This window comes from Ailuropoda melanoleuca, chromosome 12 (genome assembly GCF_002007445.2).
Source record: "Ailuropoda melanoleuca isolate Jingjing chromosome 12, ASM200744v2, whole genome shotgun sequence".
Taxonomy (NCBI): Eukaryota; Metazoa; Chordata; class Mammalia; order Carnivora; family Ursidae; genus Ailuropoda; species Ailuropoda melanoleuca.
In genome coordinates this window covers 25,069,532-25,080,735 of record NC_048229.1, presented here as the reverse complement: position 1 = coordinate 25,080,735, position 11,204 = coordinate 25,069,532, and the positions used below count along the sequence as shown (strand labels likewise).

At 44.1% G+C, this 11,204-nt stretch overlaps 1 protein-coding gene across 1 annotated transcript in view; it reads left to right on the top strand.

The window, feature by feature from the left end:
* The first annotated feature begins 945 nt into the window (after positions 1 to 945).
* Positions 946 to 11,204, top strand: part of ZNF304 (zinc finger protein 304) — a 19,933-nt gene continuing 9,674 nt past the window's right edge. The window contains exons 1-3 of the mRNA XM_034639498.1: positions 946 to 1,075; positions 2,071 to 2,192; positions 2,837 to 3,497. The gene's annotated coding sequence lies outside the window, so the exon portion shown is untranslated. The remainder of the gene's footprint in view (positions 1,076 to 2,070; positions 2,193 to 2,836; positions 3,498 to 11,204) is intronic.

Below are 11,204 nucleotides of genomic sequence, written 5' to 3'. Positions count from 1 at the left end.
CCAAGCTGAGCCCTCGGGACCCACTCTGGCCCCCCCCCTCGGGCCCTACTCAGCCCGCCCCGACCCCTGGAGTGGCAGGGGCGGCAGCACGGATGAATCCGGCGGCAGGTGAGTGGAGGGTCACCCAGCCTCCCCCCCCCCCCCCCCCCCCCCCCACCGTCACGTCTCACCCTCATGGTCACCGCTCCTCCTTAATGGCCGATGATAGTGGTGGAACTCATTTCCCATTTTCTCTGTCATGGGGTCCTTGGGGGAGGTCACTTCTGGCCCAGCATCCTGAGCCCAGGTCAGATTACATGGGTATGTTGCCGATGCGGGCGGCCAATGGAATAACACTCGGAAGGGTGGCCGAATCACAGGAACAGGCATGTGCCAGTAGTTGGAGATGAGATTGGGTTGGGAGTGAACAGCGTCTCCGTTGCGTCTTACGGGAAGAGAGCGGTGGAATGGCAGGCCCGGACGCTGGGCCTTTTCTGAAAGTTTGGAGCTGAGGACGGAGGTGGTCTGACACAGATTTCACTCAGCAGGCTTCCCCTGGCTACAGAGTGGAGACTGTGGAAGTGAGGGAGGAGGTAGGGAGACTCGGGAGGAATGTGAACTGAGAGCTTTAAGGCCCTAGTACTGGGGGCGTATGGAAGAAGGCTGAGCCCAAGTTTGGTTGTGTCTGGGAGGCATGGTCTGAAGGACACCAGGAGAACTGGCCAGCAAGAGAGTTTGTGCCCTTCATGGAAGACCCACAGCTGACACACTATCTATCTGCCCACCTGCCTGGCTCTGGGCCACACACAGCGATCAGAGAGACATGAGGGAGCAGGCACTAGTGGTGCCAAGGCCTGGTATCTCCTCTGAGGTGGGAGGCTAGGAGGAGAGCGACCAGGGGTGGTTGTGTGAATGGATAGACTGGGGACTCCTGTTACCTGTGGGCTCAGCTGTCACCCATCATGACAGGGCTGTGTGACCTTCGAGGATGTGTTCGTGTACTTCTCCCGGGAGGAGTGGGAGCTCCTTGAGGAAGCTCAGAGACTCCTGTACCGTGATGTGATGCTGGAGAACTTTGCACTTGTGTCCTCACTGGGTAAGGCCCTGCTTTAGTTATCTGTTGCTACATGGCAAATTATCCCAAAGCTTAGTGGGATGAAGACAAACACTTATCTCACAGTCTCTTTGGGTCAAGAATCAGGCATATCTTACTTGGGTACCTCTAGCTCACGGTCTTTCATTACCTTGCTGTCAAGCTGTCCAAGTTTGCTGTCTCATCTGAAGGCTCAACTGGAGGTGAATCTCCTTTCAAGGTCATGCACCTGAGCAGGAGGCTGTTGGACTAATTAGTCTTTTTTTTTTGCTGGCTTTTGGCCAGAGCCCTCCCTCCATCTCTTGCCGTGTAGTCTTCTCCATAAGCAGATCACAACAAGGCAGCTGATTTCCACGAGCATGAGCAAGAGACAGCATCCAACATAGAGGCTGGTATTTTTGTAATTTATTCTCAGAGGTGACATCCTATCATTTTTGCCATATTCTGTTCATTAAAATGGAGTTTTAGGTTCAGCCCACATTCAGCTGGAAGGACTACCAGGGACATGGATACCAGAGGATAGGTATTTTTCCCAATTTCCTGGACTGAGAGCCCCCAAGGGGCGGCTGTCTAACAGTACTGTCATGGTGCAGTCCCTTTCCTTGGCTCACTGGAGTAGGTGGTGTGGGTCCCAGGGTTGGGCAGTGCACACTGGCTCCTCTTCAGCAGCCCCAACCTCTCCTGTCCCAAAGCTTTGAAATGAAGGATTTAGGGGTCAGGAGTCTTGCAGTCTGCTCAGTAGATCCCAGATGGCCTGGTCACACATTGACTAGGTGTCTGTCCAAACCCCTGGTCTCTGCCCATATTCTTACCCCTTTTTCTAATTGACTTTTCCTGGGGCCTGACTTCAAGAATTGTAGGCACTGACGTGGTCATTCCTTGTGAAGAACAGTGATTCCAAGATTCCTTTTTAAATATTTTTAAATATTGAATCTTCTCTGTGGAGAGTGTTGCCCTGGGGTGCTGCCAGCCACTCAGCAGCTCTTCTTTCCCCTTAGGACTTGCCGTTTCCAGGTCTCATGTAGGTACCCAAATGGAGCCGGAGGGGAGCCCAGGGTGCCTGAGAAGGTAAACACAGCTCCAGCTACAGCAAAGAAGACTTGGAGGAGGCCTGGCGCTGGTGAGTGGAAGCCACAGGAATGGTCGCATCAGGGCTGGCTTCACATTATACCTGCAACCCATGCTGTATCTCCTAGTGTTCTGACGCCAGTATCCATGGCTGACCTCATCCCCCTTTTCCTTCCCCATTTGGATGCTCTGCCCGCTGTCATTTCTACTCTGATCTCAGTTACCTGTTAGTCCCTCCCCTCCGCCTCCCATCTCCACCTCATTTCTTCTCTTGGTACTCTGCAGCATTGGCTTTCATTTAATATGTCATAAGTTGTGCTCACATCCTTCAACTTTCCTTGAAAACTAAGTATTCCGTTCCAGCCAGATCTTCCTGGCCCTGGACAGACCCTTCTGCACAGCACTCACCTATCACAAGGACTGAGGCCTGCTGGGAGACCATTGGCAGAGGAGTGATTTGGAGACCCTGTCCCTCCTTATACTGTCCTCCATCATTGTACCCTCTCCCTGTCTCCTTCATTCTCTGACCTTTAGGGGCCTGCAGCATACGTCTTCCCTTCCTCATCCTGATTCTAGCTCCCATGTTCTGCCAACAGTCCCATGGACTGATTCCTGGTTGTATCAGACGCACATTTGTTTTGGCCTCCATTTGCCACCAATTATGCATGCACTTCACCCGCATTGATCTTCCTTCAGGTTGATGGCACGGAGTGAAGGAGAAGGCTGCACCCTCTGAGCAGGGTGTTTCTGTGAGTGTCACAGATGGGAACTCCCAAGGCAGGTCCTTCCACCCGAAAAGCTCATTCCTGTGACATGTGTGACCCGGTCTTGAAAGACATCTTTGCACCTGGCTGAGCCACAGGGAACACCATCTGAGCAGCACCCAAACACCATCATGTGAGTCACTGTAGGAGAGACTTCTGGTGTCGTATAGACCTTAACCAGATGCAGAAGCTGAAGAGTGGAGAAAATTTCTTCAGAAAGGAAAGGAGCCAGGCCTGATTTGTGAATATCTGCAGATCCCATGTGTTGGAGAAGGCCTTTACTTGTAGGGAGGGTGGGAAGAACTTTGTGGTCAGCTCTGGACTTTCCAGCACCATGCTCCTCTCACTGGGGAGAAACCACACAGGGGCCCTGAGTTTGGGGAGGCCTTTTGTGTATCAGATTTCCTTTAGGCAAGAAAGCACAACCTGAGACCAGAAAGCCTTCCACTTGTTGGAACCAGCCTCACTCCAGGGTTGGTCATCTCAAGGGACTCTTCGTTGTGGTGAACTGGGAAACATCAAGGGCCATTGGAGATGCAGGAAAGGCACCTGAGCCTGGGACACTTTCCCACAAGGAGAGTCTCCCCAGGAAGGTGAGTTCTAAGCACATTGGTGTGGGAACAGCTAATCTGCATTCAAGACTTTCATGGGAGTGAGTCTCTTGGGGAGGGAGGTGCTTTCCATGAACCACTCACACAGGCCACAAAAAGCTTCCATGGTCTCTGGGCAGAATTTCTATAAGTGGAAGCTTAACAAATGTTGGCATGGTTGTGAGACATCAGCAGATCATGCTGAAGGGAAGCCTGTGACCACAGTGAATGTGAGAAAGCCTTTCTTGAGAGGGCAGGCCTAGGTCAACACATGAGGATTTACATTGAGCGAAGCCAGGAGAGTACTTCCCAGTGTGGGAAGGCCTTCAGCTGCAGGTCAGACCTCATGCAGCACCAGCAGATTCACACTGGGAGAGGCCTTATGAATGCAAGGAATGTGGGAAAGTCTGGGACAGCTCTGCTTTTGTCCAAAATAACTTCCCCCACCCAAGAGAGAGTCTCTTCAAGTACAAAATATGTGGGTAAGCCTTTTGTGACAGCTGTTTTCTCACTCAACACTTAAGGGTTTTCCCAGGAGAGAAGGCCTGAGTGCAGTGATGTGGGAAGGCCTTCATTCACCATTTTTATTTCTGGCATTAATAGCATCCACACTGGAGGAAAACCTTTTGAGTGTAAAGATCAGAGAGCCTTTTGTGATCGCTCTTCCCTAACTCTGCACGAGGAGTCACAGTGACAAAAACCTTGTGGATACAGTGAATGTGGACACACTTTCAGCCCTCATTCATCCCTCACCCACTCCCTAAGTATTCATACTGGGGAGAAACCCTGTAAGTGTAAGAGATGTGGGAAAGCCTTTTGCAAGTGGACTTACCTCAGTCAACACCAGAGAACTCATACTGGGGAGAATGTAACTCCTGAGGAAAATGTTTGCCAGAGGAAACATCTTGCTCGGCATCTGAGAAATTATACCAAAGAGAAACCCTGTAAGTGTCATCGTTGTGAGAAAATCTTCTGAAGCAGATCGTCGCTATCTTCTAAAAGGTCCTATTGGAAGTTGACTCAGCTCGGACCCTACTCTACAAATGCGAATTGAAAAAGGAGAGAAAACTAGTGGTCATTGTGCAGTTACAAAACCTTCAGCTACAGTTCAGCATTAGTATGCGCTGAAAAGCAATCATGGAATATTTTTTAAAAAGAAAAGGCATAAGGGAGGAGGAAGAAAAGAAGTAGATTTATAGAAAAATGAATACATACATGGTTTCTTTCAGGTGTCCCTGACAAACCCATGGCAATTTGTTTTCAGTTGTTTTTGTTTGGGGTGGTAGGTGGGAGCGAAGGGGCCTCATCCCTTCACCTGACTTAATATACACTCACTGCCATCCTATGTCAGGAGAGCTGGACGCTTGGAATTTTTTTCAAATATTTATCAAAATCCTTCCTTGTTAAAAAACACTGACTCAACCAGTAAGGGTCATAAGTTTTTGCGATAAATGTGAAGTCATGATTTATGAAGCACTTAAAACTCAAAAGAAATTAAGGGCACCTTGGTGGCTCAGTCATTAAGCGTCTGCCTTCAGCTCAGGGTGTGATCCCAGTGTTCTGAGATTGAGCCCCGCATCAGGCTTCTCCGCTGGGAGCCTGCTTCTTCCTCTCCCACTCCCCCTGCTTGTGTTCCCTCTCTCACTGGCTGTCTCTCTCTCTCTGTCAAATAAATAAAATCTTTAAAAAAAAAAAAAAGAAAGAAATTAGAACACTAAAAATTTTGTCACCTAAAATTCATATCTAAGTTGCTAAGGACATATATATGAATGGGTACATTCTCTGCAACATTTAAGACCATTTAAGGCTTCGGTTATTTATTCACTTATTTATTCTTCATTGAAATATAATGGACATATAACATCATGTGAGTTTAAGGTGTACGACATTTATTTGATGATTTATGTTGCGGTGTGATTGCCATTGCCACATTAACACCTATATCCTCATGGTTTCCTGTGTTATCCTCTGTTTCTAGTGGTAGGAACAGTTAAGATTTAGTCTCTTGCCAAGTTTAATGTTTGTAATATAGTTTTGTTCCTTATAATCCCTTTACTGTGTATAGATCTTAAGGATTTATTTATTTACTTGTTGCAAGTATGTACCCTTAAACAGCATCCCTCCACCCAAGCTTTTGGTAACCATCATTCCACTCTCTTCCTTGAGTTCAGTTTTTTTGTTTTTCTTTGAAGATTCCACATATAAAAATATATAGAATTTGTCTTTCTGTGTTTGACTTATCTCACTTAGCATAATGTCCTTAAGGTCCATCCTTATTGTCGCAAATGCAGCATTTCCTTTTTTCTCATGACTGAATAATATTCCATTGTATATATATATCGCGTCTTCTTTATGCTCTGATGGACGCGTAAATTGTTACCATATTTTGTCTCTTGTGTACAATGCTACAATAAATGTGGGAGTGCAGATATCTCTGCGATCCTGTTTTCATTTCCTTTAGATATGTATATACCCAGAAGTGGGATTGCTGTACCATATGGTGGTTCTCTTTTTAATTTTCTAAAGATTATTTACTTATTTATTTATCAGAGAGAGAGCGAGTACAAGCAGGAGGATTGGCAGGCAGAGGGAGTGGGAGGAGGAGGCTCCTGGCTGAGCAGAGAGCCCAAACCTCAACCAAAGGCAGATGAGCAGAGAGCTCAGGCCTGAACCAAAGGCAGATGCTTAACCAACTGAGCCACCCAGGCACCCGTTAGTTAGTTAGTTAGTTAGTTAGTTAGTTAGTTAGTTAGTTAAAAATTTTTTGGTGGGCAGCAAAACAAGGTTTATTAAGCAATAGCAAAGTGATGGTACAAAGCTCCCGAGGAGGAAGGGGACCCAAGAGGATTGCGCCTATTTTTAATTTTTTGAAGAACCTCCATACTGTTCTCCAAAATGACTGGACCAGTTAACAGTCCCACCAACAGTGCACAAATGTTCCCTTTTCTCCACATCTTTTTTTTTTTTTTTTTTTTTTTTTTTTATTNGTAATTTTTTTTAAATATTAAAGATTTTTTTTTAATTTATAAGACAGAGATAGAGACAGCCAGCGAGAGAGGGAACACAAGCAGGGGGAGTGGGAGAGGAAGAAGCAGGCTCATAGCAGAGGAGCCTGACGTGGGGCTCGATCCCATAACGCCGGGATCACGCCCTGAGCCGAAGGCAGACGCTTAACCGCTCTGCCACCCAGGCGCCCCCCTTTTCTTCACAGATTTGCTGACATTTCTCTCTCGTCTTCTTGATACCAGCCATTCTGTCAAGTGTGAGGTGATATCTCATTGTGGTTTTCATTTGCGTTTCCCTGATGATTAGTGACATTGGGTACCTTTTCCTGTACCTGTTGGCCATTTGGATGTCTTTCAAAAGATGTCTGTGTAGTTCCTCTGCCCGTGGTTTAATCAGATTTTTTGTTTGTTTCTGACTTGTATGAGTTCTTTATAAAATTTTGAATATTAGCCCCTTATCTGGTAACATGGTTTGCAAATATTCTCTCCTATTCCATAGGTTGTGTTTTTATTTTTTTTAATTATTTCTTTTGCAATGCAGAAGCTTTTAAGTGTGATGTAGTCCCACTTGTTGATTTTTTCTTTTGTTTGTGCCTTTGGTGTCATATCCAAAAAATCATTGCCAAAACCACTGTCTTGGAGCTTCCCTTGTTTTCTTGTAGGAGTTTTACAGCATCAGGTCTATGTTTAAGTCTTTGATCCATTTCAAGTTAATTTTTGTGAGTGGTGTAAGCTAAGGATCCGATTTCATTTCTCTGCATGGGGTTATCCAGTTTTCCAGCACCGTTTGTTGGAGAGAGACTTTTCTCCACTTGATATCCTTGCCTCTCACCAAATACTAGTTGACTGTATATATGGGGTTTTAATTTTGTCTCTATTCTGTTCCATTGGTCTGTGTCTATTTTTAGCCAATACTATACTGTTTGGGTTACTAGAGCTTTGTGGTATAGTCAAAATCAGGAAATGTGCTGCTACCTGTTCTTTCTCATAATTGCTTTGGCTCTTAGGGGTCTTGCAGTTCCATACAAATTTTAAGATTGTTTCTTCTATTCCTGTGAAAAGTGCCATTGGAATTTTGATAGGGATTGCGTTGAATCTGTAGGTAGCTTTGCATGTCATGGACATTTTAACAGTATTATTTCTTCCAATCTGTGGACACAAAGTATCCTTCCATGTGTGTCACGAGAATCTTAAATTTTTCATTGTACAGATCTTTCACTTCCATGGTTAAATTCATTCCTAGGTATTTTGTTGAGGAGTTCTGAGTTGGGATAAGCTGAGGGCACAGATATGCCAGTGGGGACGCTGCTGGTAGAGCCTGAGTGGCACTCAGAGATCCCCTTAGTCAGAAGACTGGACTGTGGCAGAGCAAGGGACCTGGGTCCAGTTTGGGCAGTTGGTGAGGGGCACCCAGAGGCAGATGCAGGCAGAGCACACACCATGGAACAGACCCTAAACACCATCACACCCAGAACTACCAAAAACATATTGGCAGACGTGCACACTCAGAGACACACATATAGGACACAAAATCCTACGCAGATGCACACACAGATACCCACCAGGACACAGACATAAGAGCTGGGGTACCAGTATATTTATATCAACTGAAGAACGTGCACCCACAAGACAGACACAGACATAGAAGGACACCCAGAAACAAGTCCCACACACATCAAGAACAGTGCTCCCAGGGACACCTGTGCGTACCAAGCAGATGGACCCATTGGCACAAATGCATACATACAGACACCCAGGTACACACCGGGACACACACATGCAGGAAGAGTATGCAGACATCCACAAAAAGAAAATGCCAGACGTAAGATATCACAAGGACAACAGAAACGGGTACATAGCCAAAGGTGGCCTTATGCATACAGCCACTGACAGACATGTGTACAAATGGTCATAAATGCAAAGATACAGCCATCCAGAGAGAGGCACACACACAAGCTCTCACTCATTCACACAGACACACATTCACAAATTCCCTAATGCAGATAAACAGATCTGTATCCATAGGAATGTGGTGATAAATGTGTAACATCTGCTTCTGAGAAAAAAGTGCATTTGGATTACAGAAATTCATTACAAACTTCAGTGATATAAAGGATGTGAAGCATGCAACTTACAGATGGTAATAATATAGACGATGATCTCTATTGTAAGCTTCACATAGCCAATTGATTCTCAAAGAATGCTTTCATTAATTTTTGCTTTAACTCTGATGTGTCAAGATTTATATAAAATTTCAACATAGTTGTATATTGCAACCAAGCAAATCCAATTCTGTATGTATACCCAATAGAAATGAGAGCATTTTTCCTTCAAAATATACAGTTGATCCTTGAACAACCTGGATTTGAACTGCATGGGTCCATTTTATGTGGATTTTTAAAAATACAGTACAGTACTGTAAATGTATTTTCTCTTCCTTATGATTTTCTCTTTTTAAGATTTTATTTATTTGAGAGAGAGAGCATGAGCAGGGGGCGGAGGGGCAGAGGCGAAGGGAGAAGCAGACTCCCTGCTGAGCAGGGTGCCCCATGCGGGGCTCCATCCCAGAACCCCGAGATCATGACCTGAGCCAAAGGCTGACACTTAACCGACTGAGCCACCCAGGCACCTCCCTTATGATTTTCTTAATAGCATTTTCTTTTCTCTAGCTTACTTTATTGTAAGGATGTAGGAGGTAACACACAAAATATATTAATCAACTGTTTATGTTCTCAGTAAGGCTTTTGGTCAATAGTAAACTATTATTAACTTTTGCAAGAGTAAGAGGTTATATACAGATTTTCAACTTTAGGTCGGCACACCTAACCCTCGTGTTGTTCAAGGGTCAACTGTAGGATCATATGTTTATAAGCAACTTTATTAATAATAACCAATAACCTGAAACCACCCACATAGCTATCAATGGGCACATGCCTAAATAAATTATATGGTCACAAAATAGAAGAAAACACAGCAATGAAAACTGTTTCATGTAACAGTGCAGATGAATCTCCTAGAAAAAGACAGTGACAGTGATACAAGTCAGAGACAAAGTAGTATGTGCTGTAACCTTGTAGAAAGGTTAAAAAGCAGGTGAACCTAATATATGGTGAGAAAGGACAACAATAGTCATCTTTCTGCAGGGCTGTTGAAAATGTCCTGTGACTTTGTATGGGTGGGGTTTATATGTGTGTCAACAAGCAAATACTTGTCAAGCCACACACTTAAGATTTGTCCATTTTATCTTATTGAAATTACACATGTAGAAAAAAGTAAGTAAATACCAATGCACAACCCACAGCATAAAAAGGAGCATAACAAGATTAGAATTTCTTTATGAACCTCACAGATTACAAATCCTCAGAGGAATCCTTATCCAGAAATTTTGCTTTATTCTTTTTTTTTTAATTTATAGTTTGACACCTTACATATGTATCATTAATTATAAATACATTTTATGCTTGATTTTGAAATCTATATGAATGGAATCAGTGTGCTTTTCTCTACTATGGATTTTTTTAAGCATTTGTGAATGAATGTATGCCTTGTTAATTATCATCCTTTATATGTGTTTTAAACTATTAATGTACCTATAGAATTTTAAACACATCTCTAAAGAATATATAGGGATGTTAGGGGCACCTGGGTGGCTCAGTCGGTTAAGCGTCTGCCTTCAGCTCAGGCCATGATCCCAGGACCTGGAATCAAGCCCCTCATCAGGCTCCCTGCTCAGTGGGGAGTCTGCTTCTCCCTCTCCCTCTACCCCTCCTGCCCACTTGTGTTCTCTCCTCTCAAATAAATAAATAAAATCTTAAAAATAATATATAGGGATATCATTATTTAGCAAAAAAAATTTTCTGAGTTGGCTGATATAAAAATGCTTGATGTATTCATGGACTGGTATCTTTATCCTTATTATTCTGAAACTGTTGCTTTATGCGATTTGAGTCAGTATTACAAATTACATACATATTTTATCTTCTCGGTGATGCTTTCTCCCTTGAAATTATTCTTTCTGATATAAATACATGGTTCACATGTGTTCATGTCTTATTTTTTTTAAAGATTTTATTTATTTATTCGATAGAGATAGAGACAGCCAGCGAGAGAGGGAACACAAGCAGGGGGAATGGGAGAGGAAGAAGCAGGCTCATAGTGGAGGAGCCTGATGTGGGGCTCGATCCCATAACGCCGGGATCATGCCCTGAGCCGAAGGTAGACGCTTAACCGCTGTGCCACCCAGGTGCCCCTATTTTTAAATGATTACAACAGATGTTTTTTTCAAGACCTGTTTCAAATATTTCTGTACTGTTATATTTTAGATGTGTCTCTTGTATCCGTGCTATTGTTGGACATTTTAAAAAAGATTTTATTTATTTATTTGACACAGAGAGAAAGAAAGAGGGAGAGAACACAAGCAGGGGGAGCAGCAGGGAGAGGGAGAGAGATAAGCAAGCTCTCCACCAAGCAGGGAGCCCAACGTGGGGCTGTATCCCAGGACCCTGAGACCATGACCTGAGCCAAAGGCAGAGCTTAACAGACTAAGCCACCCAGAAATCCCCAAAAAACTAACTCTTGATCAGCAATGCTTTCAGAGAAAGATCTTGATCAAAAGGAGGAAATGTGAAAATTAATTTTTAAAAACCTCACTAAAATAGAGTTGGGAGGCCCAAAGGGGGAGCTCTCACTCAGTACCACTAGAAGT